Source organism: Panthera onca, chromosome B2, assembly GCF_046562875.1.
Source record: "Panthera onca isolate mPanOnc1 chromosome B2, mPanOnc1 haplotype 2, whole genome shotgun sequence".
NCBI lineage: Eukaryota > Metazoa > Chordata > Mammalia > Carnivora > Felidae > Panthera > Panthera onca.
The window spans coordinates 109,487,587-109,508,856 of NC_138343.1; the positions used below are offsets into that span (position 1 = coordinate 109,487,587).

Consider the following 21,270-nt stretch of genomic DNA (forward strand, 5'->3'; position numbering starts at 1 on the left):
GTACCAACAACAATCTTACAGTTCTCATTGTGGAAGGAAAGAAAAGAAAAAACTACTTCCTAAAGTAGCCACAACTGAGTGAATAGAAGTTAGAGATAAAAATCTACATTTTGTGGGTTTAACAAATAATGCAGAAATGCCAGACCAAATACACATTTTAAAACAGTTCTGTTCATCCAACTTAGAGGTATTTGTTACTTAATGAGCCCACTTTTTAGGGCTTCAGTGCCCAAGCCAAGCATTGACCATTGACCAAGAATTACAAAAGCAATGGTCTTGAATTTTCAACATTAACAGCAATCCACAAAATCTAGGAGACCATGACCCAAGTTATATTCAAAGACAAACATTTTTATTTCCAATGATCAAATCAAACCATAGATCTCTGGTTCACTTTTATCCTTGATCAATACAGCCCAAAGAAAAGGAAGGGGGCAGTAAATAACTGAGAGCATGGGTAATGAACATAGCCAAACAAGACTTATTTTTGCTGGAATATTCTAGATTCACCAATTAATTGCTAACCCTGAATTTCATGTTTTTCTTTTCTGACCCTAATAAGTCTTTCTTCTCTTTTTTTTTAACTGACCCTGATTATACATATGGGAAATTCAGTGAATGGAAAAGAAAATAAAATAATCATTAATGAACATATCACTATATTTTGTACTAGTGATAAAATCTACTTTAAAATTCATGATTCTCAATGAATGTGTGACTAGAAAAATACTGGTTTTCAAAAAAAACTATATATATATATAATGCTCTACACTACCACACACTATAGACTTGGCACAGAGCAGAGAAAAAAGTAAACAGTCCTTGCTCTCTGCATCAGTAATCTAACTTTACTGTGAGTCAAATTTTACAGGCAAAATATTTATGATACAACAGTAATTCTTTAAGAAAAGATAATGGTAAGATTCTGATTAGATATGCATTGGAAATTAGATGTTGGACTTGAAAATCAGTGTAACAGAATCTCTCTTCCTCAACAAGGGTGCACATACCAGAAGGGTTTAATTGATTCTAATCTTCATCATACTTCTCTTTTAATTCATACAATTGTGCTATTTCCTCTGAAATCCAGTTGCTTATTATGAACAAAGCATCTGTACATTATTATTATGTACAAAGCATAATGAGAGACATCAGGTAAGTATGTTGAGGGTAGAGACCATGTGGTGTGGAGACAGTGGTAGGGATCTCTGGGAATCCTATGCAATGTTTCAAATTGAGAATAGTGCCTATGCGTGTGTGCATGTGTGTGTATGTGCATGCACATATGTGTGTGTACATGCACATATGTGTGTATATGCACATATGTGTGTATTCGTGTTTGTGCATGAAGTACAGAGGGATTGAATGATCCCTTAATCGTTTTAAAAATATTTTCAGCTAACAAACAAATGTGTGTGAGTGTGTGTGTCTGTGTCTGTGTGTGTCTAAATTTTCAATTCTTTCACCTTGAGATCTAACGAGTTTATTCATTAAGCATAATCTTGCAAGATTATCAAATCCACAGTTAAATATAAGATTGGAAAATCTTCAGGACAATCAGTTCTCAGCAGCCCTATTTTGTGCTTCCAGAGTCACTGAAAGATGTTTCTGAGGTAATTATTTGAGGCAATACTGGACTAAGAATCCCAAAAGAACATCCCATTCAACATTGGTTGAATTAACAAAAGATTTGCAAAAAAAATAAATTTTGGACATTTTCAAGACTAAAAAGATGTTTTCTAAGAAAAAGAAGAGTAGTAAATAGATATTTAGACAGAGGAAATTACATGCCCAAAGGTACAGAAGCACGGAATAGCATGGAAAGTTCAGAGAATAGAAAGTAATTTTGCAATACAGTAGGAGTCTAGAAGTTTGGGAGAAGTTGAAACAAGTCAAGCTCCTTGCCCTCTACACCAAAAGCTCAATCTTGGATTCTCATCTCTGTTTCCACTCTCCCCTCCACAACGTACATTACAAACACATTCCCCAGGGGCACCTGGGTGGCTCAGTAGGTTAAGCATCCAATTGGGCTCAGGTCATAATCTCATGGTTTGTGGGTTCAAGCCCCACATCAGGTTCTGTGCTGACAGCTCAGAGCCTGGAACCTACTTTAGATTCTGTATCTCCCTCTCTCTCTGTCCCTCCCCCACTCATTCGCCCTCCCTCCCTCCCTCCCTCCCTCTCTCTCTCTCCCCCCCACCCCCCCCGTTTATCTCTATCTCTATCTCTCAAAAACAAATAAACATTAAAAAAAATTTTTTTTAATTCCCCAAATCTTTATTTATACCTGAGTGTGACTTCTCATTCTTATTGATCTCATTCTTTCAGGCAGCATGTTGTACTAGTATAAGTATAAGTTTGGAACTAGACAGAATTGGATTTGAATCACCGCTTGCTAAATTAGAAGCTGTGTGACCTTAAAAAGGCTATTTAATCTCTGGGTCTGTTTCTTTCTATGGAAAATGAAAAAAAAATAATGCCTTTCTCGTAGTGTTGTTCTGAAAATTAGATGAGAGAATACCTCTTGAAAATATATGGCAAACATTAATGATTTTTTAAAGAAGCTAGTTCTTCCCTTCTACTACTATGAGAAAGTTCTAGAAAAAGGCATTTTTCAAAAGGCAAACAAAAGGTAGGGGGGACTTCTTTTCAAGGCAGATTATCCTAGTGTGAATTTCAGCTTCTTCATACACTACTAGCTACACAGCTATGGGCTCAATTCTCTAGTCTTCTGTTTCTCATTAATCAAATAAAAGTAATAAATCCAATCTAGAAAGTTGTATTAATCAGATAAAATGCACCTCTCCCATTGTCCAGCACTTTTAGGTTCTCCTCCCCTGAATATTCTCTCAACACCTATGTGAATACGCTGACAACTTCGCTTAACCTCTATATCGAAGCCTGACCAACCTCTTCACTACCGGTATTTGTGTCACCATCTTTAACTCACACTCATCACCTTTCATTTCTGGGCAGTCATGAGCTATTTCTGACTTCTTTCCTTTACTTTAGGGATTGTTAACATCCACTGTTTTCCTAAAAGTCAAATTAAAAATAGAAAGAAAACTGGTGAGTTTCACTCCATGACTCTTCTTAGCACTTGCTAAAAGACAAAATTAATATACATTACATTAATAGTAAAGAGGATGGCTAAGTCAGTCTTTTGAACATTTATTAAGGACATAATATGGAACTATTACTTAAAAGATTCTCAAAATCCTACCTTTTTTTTTTCTTTTCATCATGGTACATATACTCTTTAATCCTCATCACCTATTTCACCCACCTGCCCACCTACTTCCCTCTGATAACCATCAGTTTCTTCTCTACAGTTATCTGTCTGCTTTTTGGCTTGTGTCTCTCTCCTTTTCCTTTGCTCATTTGTTTTGTTTCTTAAATTCCACATATGAGTGAGGTTACATGGTATTTGTTTTTTTCTGATGGACTTATTTTTCTTAGCGTTATACTCTCTAACTCTATTCATGTTGTTGCGAATAGCAAAGAGAATTCCATTGTATATGTATACCACATCTTCTTTACCCATTCATCTATTGATGGACACTTGGGCTGTTCCCATAGCTTGGCTATTGTAAATAATGTCACAATAAACATAGGAGGGAATGTATCTCTTTGAATGAGTGTTTTTCTATTTTTTGGGTAAAGGCAGCAGAAAGTGAAATTAAGAAAATAATTCCTGGGGTGCCTGGATGACTCAGTTGGTTAAGTGTCTGACTCTGGATTTCAGCTAAGGTCATGATTTCACAGTTGTGAGATCAAACCCCATGTTGGGCTCCGTGCTGATGGCACTGAACCTGCTATATATTCTCTATTGCCTCTCTCTGTCTCTCTCTCTGCCCCTACCCCCACTAGCGCCCTTTCTTTCCGAAAATAAGTAAAACATTTCTTTAAAAAAGAAAACGAGGAGCGCCTGGGTGGCGCAGTCGGTTAAGCGTCTGACTTCAGCTCAGGTCACGATCTCGCGGTTTGTGAGTTCGAGCCCCGCGTCAGGCTCTGGGCTGATGGCTCGGAGCCTGGAGCCTGTTTCCGATTCTGTGTCTCCCTCTCTCTCTGCCCCTCCCCCGTTCATGCTCTGTCTCTCTCTGTCCCAAAAATAAATAAAAAACGTTGGAAAAAAAATAATAAAAAAAAAAAGAAAACGATCCATTTACAACTGCACCAAAAACTGTAATATGAGAATAAACTTTAACAAAGAGATGAAAGATCTGCACCCCAAAAACTATGAAACACTGATGAAAGAAATTCAAGACAACGGAAAGAAATGGAAAGACATTCCATGTTCATGGGTTAGAAGAATAAATATTGTTAAAATGTCTATACTACTGAAAGCAATCTACAGATTTAATGCAGCACCTATAAAATACCAACAGCATTTTTCAAAGAACTAGAAAAAACAACCCTAAAATTTTATAGAACCACATCTTGAATAGTCAAAGCAATCTTGAAAAAGAAAAACAAAACCATAGGTATCACAACTCTACACTTCAAGTTATATTACAAAGTAGTAGTAATTAAAACAGTATGGTACTGGCATAAAAATAAACACCTACGTGTTTCAATAGAATAGGATAGAAAACCCACAAATAAACCCACAATTATATGGTCAATTAATCTTAGACAAAGGAGAAATGAATATACAATAGGAAAGACAGTCTCTTCAACAATGGGAATGGCAATGGGAAAACTGACCAGCTACATGCAAAAGAAAGAAACTGGACTACTTTCTTTTACCATACACAAAAATAAACTCAAAATGGGTCAAAATCTTACTCTTAAGGTTATAGTATAGTGGGAGAAAAGGAATGATCCCATGTACCAAGTGCAATACACAGTACATAATTTATTTTATATTTATAGCAACCTCAGAAATTAAATATTTATTGGTTATCCCCATTTAAGATACAAATCCGACTGAGCCTTACAGTAGTTAATAACTTGTCTAAGGACACCAAAAAAGTAGATTTGAATTATTTTCTTTTTTTTTTTTAATTTTTTTTTAACATTTATTTATTTTTTTTGAGACAGGGAGAGACAGAGCATGAACGGGGGAGGGGCAGAGAGAGAGGGAGACACAGAATCCGAAGCAGGCTCCAGGCTCTGAGCTATCAGCCCAGAGCCCGACACGGGGCTCGAACTCACGGACCGTGAGATCGTGACCTGAGTTGAAGTCGGACGCTCAACCGACTGAGCCACCCAGGTGCCCCTTGAATTATTTTCAAATAATTTTATGGTTACTTTTGAAAATCCATTTCCTATTTCATCAGTCTGCAGGGCTTTCCTATGTAATAGCGTTGCATATTTATATATGCTGTACTGAATTGCCTCCAGCTTTAAGAATTTTTCAGACTTCACTAAGGAAAGTATCCCATTATCTCCTGAATTTCATGGTTTAGCAACACAGCACATAAAATCAAGCTACTCCATAGTGGAAAATAGTGTATCTCATTCCTGAAACCAATTTAGGAGTACATTCAACATACCTCTTATAATGGTAAAAATAGACTATGAAGCAATTTTCAACCCCATAAAATGGAATCAGTGCTCATTCCAGCCTTGGGTCCATCACATCATTAATATGTCTGAATTTTAGTAAACAGTGGGAATTCCAAGACTTTAATAAAGGCCAACAAATTCTTTTCAAATCTTGTAGGAACAATGAAATAATCCACTTTATAAAAGAAACAAGCTTTAATCTTGTGTCTGAACAACAACAAGAAAAGCAAATCTATGAATTAGCAAGAAAGTCTTAGAATAGCATATTTAATCATTATTGCAAAAGAGAATGCTGTTCTTGGCCATCAAAGTTTAAATAGAAGATTCTATATGCAATGATTGTATTAGAAATGTTGATAAGGGGCATTTTATACTATTGTTTTTAGACAGAGTAAATTCATAAACATGGTATCAATTGATAAATGACTAGTCATGAATCTATTTCTAAGCAGTGAGTAATTAAGAGAAACATATGAAATAAGTGAAATTATCCTCTTCCATCTTGATTTTCTTATGAAACTTCCAAATATCATTCCAATCAATGGGAAGATCTTTGTTAACTCTACCTTTGCAAGTTTGATTAGAATTTTTTTAATCCCACAAAACAACAACAAAAGTGAAATCTGTCTAATAATGTGTTTTATTCTCCAAATTATTTTTCCAACTTCTCTGCCAAAGCAAACACATGGTATGTGTTAGTCAGCTGGGTCTGCATTAATTCATCAGTTGTATGAACCACCCTGATTTTGTTGCCAAACCTATTACACTAAACCCCACTGTTTTTAAAACTTAACTCCAAACATCCTTTTAAGCTTGCAGAACATTCTAAATGTAGCTTAAATACACACTATTTTTAAGTTACTTTTTTTGTTTTTTAGGAAACTTTGGGAATATTCCTCTTGGATAAATCCCACATTATAAGTTATTTTGGTACCTGTTAACAGAAAGGTAAAATACAGCCCCTTTTTCTTTTTGGCACAAAGGATAGAGAAAAGGGAAAGTTTATTTTTGTTAAGATTTTTTAAAAATATTCTCAGAAGCAATAAGAGCTGTTAGAATAGTTTGACAAGAAATGCTATCAGATGGTTGGAATCCAGAATTTTAATGCACAAATATACATTTTATTCTTTCTCCCACAGACTTGTGTCACTGGAAAAGTCACTTATTTTATCATAAAATAAAAAATACTCATTCACCCTATGATGATTTTAACCCTCACTTAAGGAATGTTATATTTATTGCTGTCCTAGATCTTCAACGGTAGGGTTGATACTGACAATTACCATCTACTTGTTTCTGAAGAAAAGAGAACAATAGCCCTTTCCATGAATAAGCATAAATTTTTATGATAGCAATGAAAAAGCAGCTATTTAACAACCACGGTATGAATCTGTTACAATTTTCAAAGGTTTTATCCTCAATTTATATCACACTCTAGCATTTAATTTTAAATTAAGTAAATTTCAATTCAAGAAACCTGAAATTAGCTACCTAATTTGGATATTGTATATTTCAGTGTAACCTTGTATACCAACATCTCACCAGAAGTCAATGACTGAGAATTGCAGAAGGTAACATTCACAAGCCTTCGCCCCTACATCTCTTTTTACTTGGATCTATTCCCACCTGCTCTGTCTTCCCTCTGGTTAAAATGTGTGAACTCTTCGCAAAGGCCAGCCTCCCCACTTATATTCTGATCTCATCTCCTTTCTCCAATACAAGAACATTGTTTCCACAATTCTCACTTCTCTTTCCTACATCAAGTTTTCTACCTCCTCTGAAATGTTCCATCAACAGGTAAAATGTTATTCTCCCACCCAAGAAAAACAACCTCTAATTGTCTCATTTCTCGTTTCCTCTACTCTAGTAAATAGTCCAAACATCTCCTTCCCTTTAGAGGAAAATGCCTCAAAAGACTGTTCGTGCAAATTCTCTCTTAAAACCTCTCACAAGATTATCTCCCACCACACCACTGGAACTGCGCTTGTGGAGGTCACCAATGACCTTCACGTTGATAAACCCAATGGCCGCTTTTCAGTTCTTATGTTACTTGATCCCTCAGCAGCTTGTGACACAACTGGTCACTCCCTCAGTCTGTAAACATTTTCTTCACCTAGCTACTGCAGTCGCAGGTATGCTCCTTCTTTACTGGCCATACTTTTCATTCTCCTTTGATGTTTCCTCTTCATCTTTCCAACAACCTTTAAATGTTGAAATACCCAAAGGCTCAATCCATGCATATCTTTTATGCTCCCACTAACTCCCTTTCATCCAACCTCTGCTATAACTAATGTCTCCAATTATAGCCTGACCTTCTCCCCTAAACCCCAAGCCGACTTACATATTATATCTCCACATGGATGTTTAATAGATATTTCAATTTACCATGTCCAAAACTAAGTTCCTCATCTTTATCTACAGGTGCTCAGAGAAAAACCCTTTATACAGTTTTCTCTCCCAACTCACATTTAATCCACAGCACATATCATTAGCTTTATCTTCCAAATATATCTAGAAACTAACCACTTTCTAGCATTCCCTCCATTAATCACTATTTTAAGTCCCCCTGAATTATTGTCAATAGCCTCCTTAGTACTCTGCTTCCACCTTTTCTCCCCTTCAGTTTCTGCTCAACACTAAAAACATGTAAGTGGATCAAATCCTTCAGTAGCCCTTATCCTAACCAGAGAAAAGTCTAAGTAATTGCAACAACTACAAGGTCCTATGCAGGCTGGCTCCATGTGCCTTTGTGATCTTATCTTCTACAATCCCACTTATTTACTCTGCTCTAGTCACAACGGCCTCTTTGATCGCCTTGAATTTGTTAGGCATTCTCCCACTTCAGGACCTTCACAATTGCTATTTTCTTTCCTGGAATCTTCATCTTCTAAGTACAACCATGGCAAATTTCTTTCAGCTCCTTCAGGTTTTGACTCATATATTACTTTCTCGGCATGTTCTTCCCTGAGCATCATACTTAAAACTGCAATCATCCTTCGGTATACCTTCTTACCTCTTCCCTTGGTTTATTCCTCTTTGGCATCATGATAACATAAAACACTGTATAATTTACTTACGTAGCTTCATTTCTGTCTCCCAATCCCCACCTGGCAAATTCCAAGAGGGCAGGGCTTTTTGTGTTTCTTTCATGCCCATAAACCCAGTACCCAGGGAGCTGTTTCAAAGATAACAGTTGCTCAATAAATATTTGTAACATAATTATATAAGGAAGGAGTAGAGTCTATGGTAGTTAAAAAGCACAGGTTTCAGAGTCAGGGAGATCTACATATGAATCCTTGTTCTGCCTCTTACTAAATAAGCAATTTACCTTGGAGAAGTAATTTCTCTGAACCCCAGTTTCCTCATTATAAAAAGGATATAATGGTACTTAGCTTTGAAAATCATTTTTATAAAAAAGGATGAGATCTTGCTATTTGTGAAAACATGGATGAACTTAGAGAGGATTACCTACACTAAGTGAAATAAGTCAGACAGAGGATAAATACCATGATTGTACTTTTATTGGAATCTTAAAAAACAGATGCATAAACAAACAAAAAGCAGAATCAGACCTATAAATACAGAAAACAAACTGATGGTTGCTAGAGGACTGGGAGTGTGGGGATAGGCAAAATGGATGAAAACAAGTGGGAGACACAGACTTTCAGTTATGGAATAAATAAACCACAGGAATAATAGGTACAGCATAGGGAATATAGCCAATAGTATTGTAACGGCATTTTATGGTGACAGATGGTAGTTACACTTGTGGTGAGCATAGCATAATGTATAGAGTTGTTAGATCACTATGTTAGGCACCTGTAACCATGTAACATTGTATGTCAACTATACTCCAGAAAATTATTTTTATAAACCTGAAAGGAAATAATAAAATTTAAGCAAAATAAAACAAAACTTTTGTGATGATTCATATTCACCATCAATAAAGAATAATATTGTCCAAATGTATACAATAAATTGTAATTGCTTTACTTGACCACTTAGTTAATTGTTTTTCACTAAATAGTTCACTAAATATAAATTTCAAAAATAATTTTTCACTAAATAGTGTCATTTGATACTTGATCATTAATAAAATTATACTATATTTTCCCCACCAGTTTTTAATTATAAAATGTAATTTTATAAATAAAAGTTTTTAAATATATTTTCCATGAAGAGTTCCATATTCAATTTTATTTTATTTTTTAATTTTTTTTTAACGTTTATTTATTTTTGAGACAGAGAGAGACAGAGCATGAACGGGGGAGGGGCAGAGAGAGAGGGAGACACAGAATCGGAAGCAGGCTCCAGGCTCTGAGCCATCTGCCCAGAGCCCGATGCGGGGCTCGAACTCACGGACCGCGAGATCGTGACCTGAGCTGAAGTTGGACGCTTAACCGACTGAGCCACCCAGGTGCCCCCATATTCAATTTTAAAATATAATATTACAATATTGAACAAAGGCATTTTAAAATAATAAATTTAGATGCTAATTATTTTGGTGAGCTCATCTTACATTGAGCTTTATTTTAAAGTTGTTCTTTATTTTGTATTATGGCCCTAGGCCAGTGCTCTTACAGAAGAAATTTCTTCCACCATTCTTATCCACAGGATATCTCCACCCACCTACCACCATCTCCAAGGTAAATAGATTGTACTTGACAAAACCTAATATTGGCTCTTTTCTTAGATCCATAGATTTCTATTTTCCATAGATTTCTGTCTCCTTACCTCCCAATATCCACAAAAAATATCACCAACTCAAGCTATAGGAAAATAAAAAAATAACTCTTTTCCACAAAAATTTTGAGGCCCTTTCTTCTAATCTACTCTTCTGATTAAAGAATAGGATAAGTGGAACACTGACATACCAAGCAATTCAAGTTCACAAAATTATTTTATGAAAAAGTTGGATCTTGAATCCATTTTGGCAAATGGCCCATGCCTTGCTTTGTTTGGAGTTTTGTTTTTTTCTTTCTTTCTTTTTTTTTTTTGACTTCACTAGTTACCCTCAATTATCTCCTCAGTTTTACTCTAAAGCGACACACCTTATCTGTGGTGTTTCCTTTTCTTAACACATATATGTATGATTCTAATAAACATTTTACTGTTGTTGCATATTGTGATTAGATAACGTCCATGAAATTATTGGTGTAGTAAAAGCCTAGACGAAACGCAAATGCATTTCAGTTATTAACTGTTTTTGCTTACTTCTTAAATTGTAATGTAAAATAAGTTGGATGTATAACAATGTGCTTGAATTTTTATTAATAATTATTATTTTTATGGAATATATTATTTGCCAGCTGATGTTCTAAGAAAAAGAATTCATGCTCTGCATCAGCTCTCAACAACAGTACAGAATATGAATGGAGATCTAACTCCTAAGCTCTTTCCATTGCTGCATGAACACTTGACTTGTTTCCGTATTAAGAAGAGCAGTGTCTACTTTCTATATGAAAAGATTCTTAAATGCAATCAAATTTATTCATTTCCCCCTTCCATTTGTGTCTCAGAATATTGAACTCCCACAGCTCATCTCCAAACAAGCTTTTTCTAAGATTTTTTGGTTCAGATTATTGGATGGTTTCATTATTTTGACAGAGATATTTTTTTAAAAAAAATACTATTGTAACCTTTCATCCTAAAGTATATAACATTTATGGTTAATTTTGATGACTAGAAAGACAATTCATTCATAAGTAATGCTACCAGTCATATAAACTGTTAAGTAGAGGTCAAAGGAGCTTTGTATTTAGCAATAGCACCTTTGCGGAATAGAAAGTGGCATTTCATCTCTTGTTGCACCAATATTGGTGCAGTAACTTTACTAATATTGGCTAATGTAGGTCTCCATTTCAAATAAAGTTTGTAACTCAAATATGATCAGGTGGACATTACAGCAATATTATCTCTTTCTGATTCTCAGAAATTTTATAATATACAACCAAATAATATATTATTACTTTTTTATATGGATAGGGTAATCCTCTGATAGCAGCATCAAAAGTTTTTTAAAGTCATCATATTTTAAAGTCCTCATATTCCATGTTAGTGGAAACTTCAATATCCCTACTGAGATAGTAACTCAGAAATGTATATTTCAGTCACTGAGGGAGAGCTTTCAATGGGCATGCAGTTTTAACTCAAAATGGAATGTAATATTTAATGCATGAGTATATATCTACTTAGGCAACATTGTAATAGATGAAAATAATCAGAGGAGAATCTTAATAATGGAAAAATAATGTCTTAAATTTCTGAAATCTATCCCTCCTTGCCTATATCAGAAATGTTCTACATGCTTTTGGCTCATAATTCAAGAGTGCATTAACAGAGTTCTCAATTCAGAGTTCAGAATTTACCAGGAGTCATGGATTGATTTTATCTTCGTTTGTATCTTACCAACTGTGTGAAATTACTTTTTTCATTATATTTTAAGAAACTTACAGTTTCTTTGGTGATAATTCAATAGTATTCCTACTGTTAAAACATCTTGATTCAATATTAATATTTTATATGCAAAGCTTAAGATTTTATCATTTAATTAAAATTTTATTGTGTATATACTACTACTAGGTCTTTTAAAAATAATGGATATGCTTGCATTAGTTATTATAGAAATAAAACTTTTCAATAGTAAGTCAGATACTAGAATCAATGCTACCTACACAATGGATGAAACTAAATGCACACAGTATGTTTACACCAGACAGTAACCAAGAAGACAGTAAATTCACTGAATCTTATAAATTAGGCCATTTCCTAAAGTTTTTGGTACACACATGAGTAATTTACATATATTTTGGTTTTATGTTTTGAGGACTGACTTATGAGACCATACAAAATGGAAAAAAAAACTCAGAATATTTTTAGGTTACATAATATCACTTATTTAATATGGAAGAAAGTCTAAATAAGATATATTTATACCTATACCACATGTGTGTGTATACACACACACACACACACACACACACACACTTCACACACACTTTTATATATAATATAGATATTCTATACATAGTGTGTATATATATATATGTATTTTATATATATATATTCTATTCTATTCTTTAGATATCTTTGGTCTCCCACACGAAATCCCCCACATTCCAAAAGTACTACCTACTTTTACGGAAAGCTAGTTATTCAGAAAATATACTTAGGTTTATGTTATATTCTAGAGATGTTAGATTCCAGGGATCCTACAAAGATGGTGTATCATTTAGGCAAAAGACAGATATGTAAATGAATAAATTACATTGTCTTTAAAAGACTATAAGAATAAACATTTCTATGAAAGCAAATAAGTACTGTCTACATAGAGAATTAAATAAATGTTAGAAGACACAAAATTGGTGCTGACTCTTAGGGTACAAGTAAAAGTTTGTCGAATAATTAATACAGAACCCAATTAATATAGGACATTTGAGTTTTACCTTGTAATATATGATGGAATCTTGTATTCACAAAGGAGAGAGAGATAATTAGATTGAGATTGTAGAATGAAAAAATATCTAGAAATAGAGTGGAGGATAGATTTAAGGGAGTAGAGGTTGAAAGGCCAATAATTAGATGACAACTGTAAAGAACTTAGAATGAAGATTATTGAAAATTTATATGGCCTAACTTAAAGCAAGTCCAGTTAGGATATAGACATGGAGACATATGCAGTATGTACTTGAAGATATATTTTGGTAGCAAAGGATGTAAGAGAAATTCATACAATCAAATGCTGGAGATTATCCTGACCTATGGGTGTAAACTGGAAGACTCAGAAAGTACTGAAGAGTAATGTACAAATGAAGTGAACAAGAAAGAGTAATATCATAGACACTGAAAAAGAACATCAAAGTAGTTCTACAATGGTTAACAGTGTCAAATACCATAGAAGGATTACATAGGATAATGTCTAGAAATGTTGCAAATCAGGAGGTCAGGGTGGACCTGAATGAAAGCACTTGTATAACAGTGGGAATAGAGCTCAGGTTGTATCAGATTGAAAAATGAAGAATAGTTGGAGAAGTAGAATCAGGGAACTGAATGAGTCTATGATTTCATAACATTTGGCAGTGAAAGAAAAGATGGTAAAAGTATAACAGAGCAGATTGAAGGAATGTTCTCCTGGGTTATGAGTGCTTCGGAAATCGAAGAAGGAGGACCAGTGGAGGAAAAGTGACCAAAGTCTTAGGACAAAAGGAACAATTTCTTAACTGTGACCCTGATGAATCAGGAAGTGATAGTAATAGTAATTTTCATACTATGTACCAGGCACTGCCCTTCACGTTGTTAATGTTTTAATTATTGCAATCGACTTCAGAACTTTATGAGCTATGTATCTTCATTGTATCCATCTTAGAGATGGAAAAACTTAAATACTGAACTGGCCTAAGTGAGGGAGGGAAAACAAGAGGCCAGGAAGCTGGGAATCAAAGACTGTTCTCTTAACCACTGTGCTCTACTGTTTCTGAGGCCTTTGGAAAGAACCTGAAATACAGATTCTTATAAAATAGAAAAGAAGGAACGGATGGGTGACATCAAAGGTATGTATAGAAGTGAAGTGGAGAAAAAAAAAAGTGGAGGGGAGACAAGCTGATTAAATACTTACTTGATAGCTTGTATTTTCCCTATAATGTATAAGGCAAACATCATCTGTTAATGATTAGGCATTTGGGAAAAGGGTAAAAAGTCTGAGAAACGTAGTAAACTCTTAGGGATACCAGACCAGACAGCTTAAGAACAATTCTGACCATTAGCCATCAACCTCTGTTCACTAAATCATCTTCTCCACATTATATTAAATGCTTACAGGAAACTTTACAAGAATTATTATTCCCATTTACATTCATGGCACCTGAAGATCAAAGAGGTTAGGAATTTGCTCAAGATCGCCCAATTAACAAGTATAGAAGTTGGGATACGAATTGAGGTCTACCACCAATGTTCATGTCCGTGCTCTTTGACTCTGCCACACTGCCTCAGTAAAGAATAGAAAGAGACCACTAAGGGCAAGTAGAGGCAATGCTGTGAGGTATTGAGGGCACGGTCTACAATGAAAATCGTAACTGCCGCATAGCATCAATCTGCATAGGTAAGCAATGCTCCACACCAACACAAGGCAATGTTTGAACCCACATTAGAAACAGATAGTGGCTGCCTTCGATTGTGGTAGGGAATTAACTGGTTAGGTGAGGATGGTGGAAGCATAAGGGGTAGAGGGAAAAGGTAGAGCCAGGAAGGAGCTGTTAAACTCAGAGAAAGGTGGTAGATTGTGGCCCTAAGAACCAGCGGCAGGTTGAGAAGAAAAAATAACATGAAGGATCCAAAATGTTGAAGAGAGTGAGATCTCTGAATTTAATATTTTTGCAGATGGAGTTCAATAAGGTTGGACTGGCAGCAGAGCTTCTCAAACTCTCAGGCAACTGTTTAACGATTTTCAAGCTTTCAGGCATACCTAGCGACAGTGTTGTTTATTTACCTTAATTAGTTCTAGTGACATCCCAAACACTGCAGAAAAGATTACTTCAGTTTCCATAAGCTAAAAGCTTTATAGAATAAACCTTTGTCCCCCTTGAGTACTGATGTTAAAACTATGAAATCTATTATAATTCCAACTTTTTTAATGTTTTAGAACTTTATTAAAGTGGGCAGTTCTTCATCTACTTTTGAAATTCTATCAGATACACTGAGTTTTATGCCCCTATTTTATATTCCATTCTGTGGCTACAATCACTGTGTTTGGCTGGATCAGCTATCACTGCAGTACTGGCAGTGTGGACCACAAACAGTAATTTCCTACTTCCGGAACCTGTCTGATGACAGAGTTTGTACCTTCTGGTAAAAACCAGTAATTCAAGACTACAACTATAATGTTACAAATAATCATTTTTACCCCACATCCCAAAATGTTGCATCCAAACAACCTCTTTTGATATCACTGTTTAATATCTATCTCAATTTAACAACAAATTAATGCACAGATTTCATCATAAAACTGAAATCAGCAAGACCTGAGCAGCTGCTTAACTACAAATTCTTCCCTGGCCACTTACAGTCTCTCAAGCAATAGAAATTCTTGGCATTACTACTTGATTGACCTCCTGATCAGTTTACAGAATGAGCTGTCTTAATTTGACTCAAAGAAACATAAGTACTGGGGCATAGCAGTTTATTGTGGGTTTAAACTAGGATGGTTCACCAGCAGGATTTTCTACTGAATACGTATTTATAAGTGATAGTCTAAAGTGATGTAGCTATTCCAGAAAATGTGTTGTATAAGCATATGTCATTGATGATTATCAGAAATGTATTCCCATACAATAAGAAAGTGGTTCTAGATACCCTAGCTCCACTGTAAGAGGCAAACTTTCATACTCAGAAATATTTTAATAAGAGATATAGTTCATCCTCATCTTTTTTTCGACAAGCATAATAAGCAGTAAAACCTGGTGAAGGCTGAAATACGTAGCTTAGGTTTTACGTTCCATATCCCTGAGTGTACCAGATTATCTTCTAACACTGATTTTGTAATGTTCTGCCTTGCCTGGTTTTTAAATATTACAAAGAAATATGTTTCCACTACGCTTCTTGGAAGATAAATTCTCCTCCAATCTTTAATGCCATATTCAATGTTTAAAACACCCATGTAAATTCTTTCTCACAGTGGAAGTTTTACTTGTTGAACTTTTTTTATTATGATATAATAGAACATTATATCCTAAAATAAGAATATATACCCTCCACAACAGGAAAATTACCTTATCTGATAATATTTTATGTATGTGAGTAATGAGATGACTAGCTATCCAAAAAGGGATAGTAATTCATTACCACACCCAGTAGAAATCATTCCCTCCTTAAAGATACAAAAGATGAAGCAAAATGATTTTTAAAAGTAAAATCACAAGTTTAAAAGATGGCAACTGGCTTTGGGTTGTATTACATGAGGGTAAATGTGATCTATATGGAAATATTTTTACAAAAATAGATTCTCAAGAATATCAAGCTATCATTTATTTTCTGATGCCGTTCATTTTTGGGTTTTTTCCCCCTTTGTTCTTGTTCTCCATTCATTTTACTCACTATTTGGCACCAGACTCAATGAACATATTTCTTCTGTGACCTAGAATTGACTTAGTACATTGTACAAATGCAAATATTGAAGTTAATATATTTTATATTAGGACAGAATCCAGAAATATGTAAAGAAGGGTGTGTGTGCATGTATGTGTGTGTGCGTGTGTGTGTACTCCTCATTTTATCTAAAACTTAGGGAAGTTATAGTTGTCACATTTCCAAGACAGAATGTTTACAATAAATTTGGTAAGGTATAATATCTTCTAAATTGATCTTTTAAGACTAAATCTAATTTATATTTGATAGTGTCCATTAGTGAATAATCATCAGCACCATCACACCATAATTACTGCTTTTATGCTTTATATAAAGTAAATGGAACTATCTTTATTGTGAAACTATTTTGACAATATTAACTGTTAGGAAAATAGAGGATAATTTTTCACTGAAGTGATTTATTTGCTATAAAAACCTGCTATGCAATAACTTGACAAAGCAGGGTGTCGGGGGAAAGGAGAGTTTTTCAAATGGGATATTTTGGCCCTGAGATCAAAGAGAAGTGAGTAGAAGCAAGAGGCACAACAGAAGCTATGGTTGTGCATAGCACAGCTAAGCTGCTATGAGCAATTAATGGACATACCATTGATTACTCCTTCAGTCAACAGGTACATTTTTCACTCACATCACAGGCCAGATGGGTTTTGCCAACTGGCCTTCCTTGATGATTTGGGATCTGGCTTCTCCATCTTGTGTTGCTGACATCTTCCAGGGCCTCCTTGTGTCCTCTACATTTAGTCAGCCAATCAGCAAAGATCATAAGTGAAGATACCCCATCAGATGCTTTATGACTAGACTTAGTAATGGTATGTATCACTTCCACCCACATTCATTTGGCCAGAACCAGGCAGATGGCCTGACCTAACTGCAAGAGGGATCAGGAAATCTAGCCTTTAGGGTGCCCATAAAGAGGACATGAAGTTAGTGAGCACTATGGTTTGTACCCCGTCTCCCAAAAAGGATATGTTAGTGCTCTAATTCCTGGTACTTTAGAACATGACCTTATTTGGAAACAAGGTCTTTACAGAGATATCAATTTCAAATAAGATCATGATGATGGGCCTTAACCCAATTTGATGTGTCTACACAGAAAGGGCAAAATTGAACACAGAGGCAGACACAGACAAAGGAGAACATTACATGAAGAAACACAGGGAGAAGACAACCATCTACCAGCCAAGAAACACCTGAGGCAACTAGAAGCCAGGACAGGCCTGGCACAGATCCTTCTCTGGCACCTTCAGAGAAAGCACAGCCCTGCTGACACTTTGATTTCAGGCCTCCTACCTCCAGAACCATGAGACAATAAATTTCTGTTTGTTCTATACCACCCAGTTTGTGGCACTTTGTTATTGCAGCACTTGGAAATTAACACAGTGAGCATCTTGCTGTTCTCTGCCACCCTTTCATCTCTGATACACAGAGGCTAAATAAATCAGAAAAACTTTTCTAAAAAAATAGAACCAACTGAAAATTCTGGCTAAAATATTTGTACTTATTAAAAGCATCAAAGAGCTAATAAGTTAAGAAAATACTAAGCCGAAGTATAAGGGAAGTCATGAAACCATGGTACTAAAGAAACAGAGCCACTTTTGCTTTAAGGACATTTAAGAGCTAAATAAACTTGAGCATAAATTTGGCAGGTCTTGAGGGTGAGGAGAACAGAAGAGAAGACCTAGAATCTCCTCAAGTTGGAGAGCTTAAAAAGTGCTAACAGAAGTATAATGTAACCCACACACATACTTTTAAATTTTTGAACAGCCACATTTCCAAAAGTAAAAACAGGTGAAAGTAAATTTAATAACATATTTATTTAACTCAAAATTTTCAAAATATCAATGTGTAATGAATAGAAAAATGTATTGATGAGATACATTACATTTTTTTGTATTATGAAATCAAGACCTAGTCTGCATTTCATAATGTCAGTATGTATCAGGTCTGACCAGATACATTTCAAGTGAATAGTCCCATGTGGCCAATGAATGCAGTACTTGACAGCACAGGTATAAACTTTCAAACTAAAAGGCACAAATAATTGGGCTGAATTAAAAAAAAAAAAGACCCTACTATCCACAACAAATAAAGACCCAGCTAGATTAAAGGTAAAAGGATAGGACTTCCACTTATACCAAATGGAATAACATCCCCTAAATGGATAAAATCTATGAAAGAATACTTGCAAAGACATTGAACTCAAGCAGTGAAGGACAGTTATTCATGAGAAAACAAACAGAAAGAAAACAAATCAGGTAAACTTTCTGAATTCCCAGCTGACTGTCCAAAGAAATTTCCACCTGTGGTACAAGAAAGGGATCCACATAGAGTCTACCTGGACCTGAGAGTCAAGGGAAGCTTAGACAACTAGAATTCACAGAGAAGTGTACCAGAGGGGAGAGAGCTGCACTGAAAAAGACCTCCAACAACCTGTAGGAAAGCCACCTTGACAGAAGGTAAGGCCAGCACATACAATCTAAGAAACCAACCTGAGGCCAAGAAACAACCATTAAGAAGATTAGAGGGGAAATTCCTGAAGCTCACACAGGGCCAGGAATAGTTCCTGTTCATATCAGCTAGAGTGGAAAAATAGGAAGAAAGAAAAAAGAAACTCTCATAATTTATACGATATTGGGTAGAGTACTCAGAAAGGTTCTGCATCTGTAGTGGGTTTAACCCTAGAGTAAACCCTATTCTGCTCCTGCCTAAAAACAGCTTTAAAACAAAATAAAAAAGAGTCAAAATACTTCTAAGTAGAACAACTACATCCCAGAACAAAGTTCAGGAATATTTTTGTGGGGGTGCCTGGGTGGTTCAGTAGGTTAATTGCCTGACTCTTTAAAAATTTTTTTAGCGTTTATTTATTTTTGAGAGAGAGATTGAGAGACAGAGCATGAGTGGGTGAAGGGCAGAGTGAGAAGGAGACACAGAACCTGAAGTAGGCTCCAGGCTCTGTGCTGTCAGCACATAACCCAATGCGGGGCTCGATCTCACGGACTGTGAGATCATGACCTGAGTTGGATGCTTAACTGACTGAGCCACCCAGGTGCCTGAATGTCCAACTCTTGATATCGGCTTAGGTCATGATCTCCCAGTCATGGGTTCAAGCCCCACATGGGCTCTGCACTGACAATGCAGAGACTGCTTGGGATTCTCTGTGTCCCTCTCACTCTGCCCCTCCCCAACTTGTACATGCTCTCTATCCCTCTCTCAAAAATAAATATTTTTTTAAAAAGAATATTTTAGGGAATATAAAAGTATCCAAGAGCACAACAAGATAAAATTCATAATGTCTGGCATCCAATAACAAATCAGCAGGCATGCAAAGAAGTGATGTTTCATAACTCACAGTGAGGAGAAAAATCAATGACTCAAAACCAACCCAGAAACCATCAGATGCGAAAATTAGCAGATAGGACAATAGAAATTATTATACTCATATTCCACATTTTTAGAAAACTAAAGAAAGATTAAGCATAATATGTAGACATAGAAGCTATTTTCAAAAACCACAAGATGAACTTCTGAAAGGTGAAAATTATAATATCTAAAATGAAAAACAGATTGGGTAGGATAAACAACAGATAAGAAATTGCAGAAGAAATAGTAAACTTGAAGACATAGCAATAGAAAATATTCACAATGATATACAGATAGAAAAGAGGGCTGAAAAAAATAAAAAGAGCAACAATTATCTATGAAATAATTTTTAGTGCCTTATTCTATTTGTAATTGAAGACTTTTAAAAATTTATTTATTGTTTTGCGAGAGATAGAGCACAAGTGAGGGAAGGGCAGCGAGAGAGGGAGAGAGAGAATCCATACTGTCTGCATGAAGGCTGATTCAGGGCTCAAAGTCAAGAACCATGAGATCATGACCTGAGCCAAAATCAAGAATTGGACGCTTAATCGACTGAGCCACCCAGGCTCCCCTGTAACTGAAGTCTTTGAAGGAGAATAAGTGGGAGTGTACAGAAAAAAAAAGAGTTAAAGAAATAAAGGTGGAAACTTAAAATGTGATGAAAACTGTTAACGTACACGTCCGAGAAGCACAGTAAACCAACACAAGAAAAGACAAAAAAAAAATTACACTAATTCAGAGCATCAAATTGCTTTAAATGATTAAGAGGAAAATGTTAAAACAGCCAGAGAAAAACACAATTAACATAAAAAGAACAAAGGTCAGAAATGATAGCAGACTCTGTTTGGAAGCAATACAAGCTAAAAGCTGGTGGAACATCACTAAAATACTAAAAGGAAAAAAAATTATGTCTATAATTCTTTACTCAGAAAAAAAAATAAAAGGGTAAGAGCATTAACAGTGAAAATGTTTTTTTATATATTCTTTTGTGTGAAGCTACTTGCAATAGAACATTTCTTGTCAATTATTTAAAGCTTATCTATTTTGAGAGACAGAAAGCATGAGCAGGGAGAGGCAGAGAGAAAGAGAGAGAGAGAGAGAATCCCAAGAAGGCCCCATTCATTAGCACAGAGCCTGACACAGGGCTCAAACTCACAAATGGTGACATCATGACCTGGGCTGAAATCAAGAGTCAGATGCTTAACCAACTAAGCCAACCAGGTGCCCCCCTTGTCAATTCTTTTAAAAATGTTTCAATGCAAG

The 21,270-nt window shown here is 35.4% G+C and overlaps 1 long non-coding RNA gene across 1 annotated transcript in view; it reads left to right on the plus strand.

The window, feature by feature from the left end:
• Positions 1 to 21,270, plus strand: part of LOC132666486 (uncharacterized) — a 55,119-nt gene that overhangs the window by 10,735 nt on the left and 23,114 nt on the right. Inside the window, exon 2 of the long non-coding RNA XR_014137672.1 lies at positions 10,079 to 10,157. This is a non-coding gene — a long non-coding RNA (uncharacterized LOC132666486). The remainder of the gene's footprint in view (positions 1 to 10,078; positions 10,158 to 21,270) is intronic.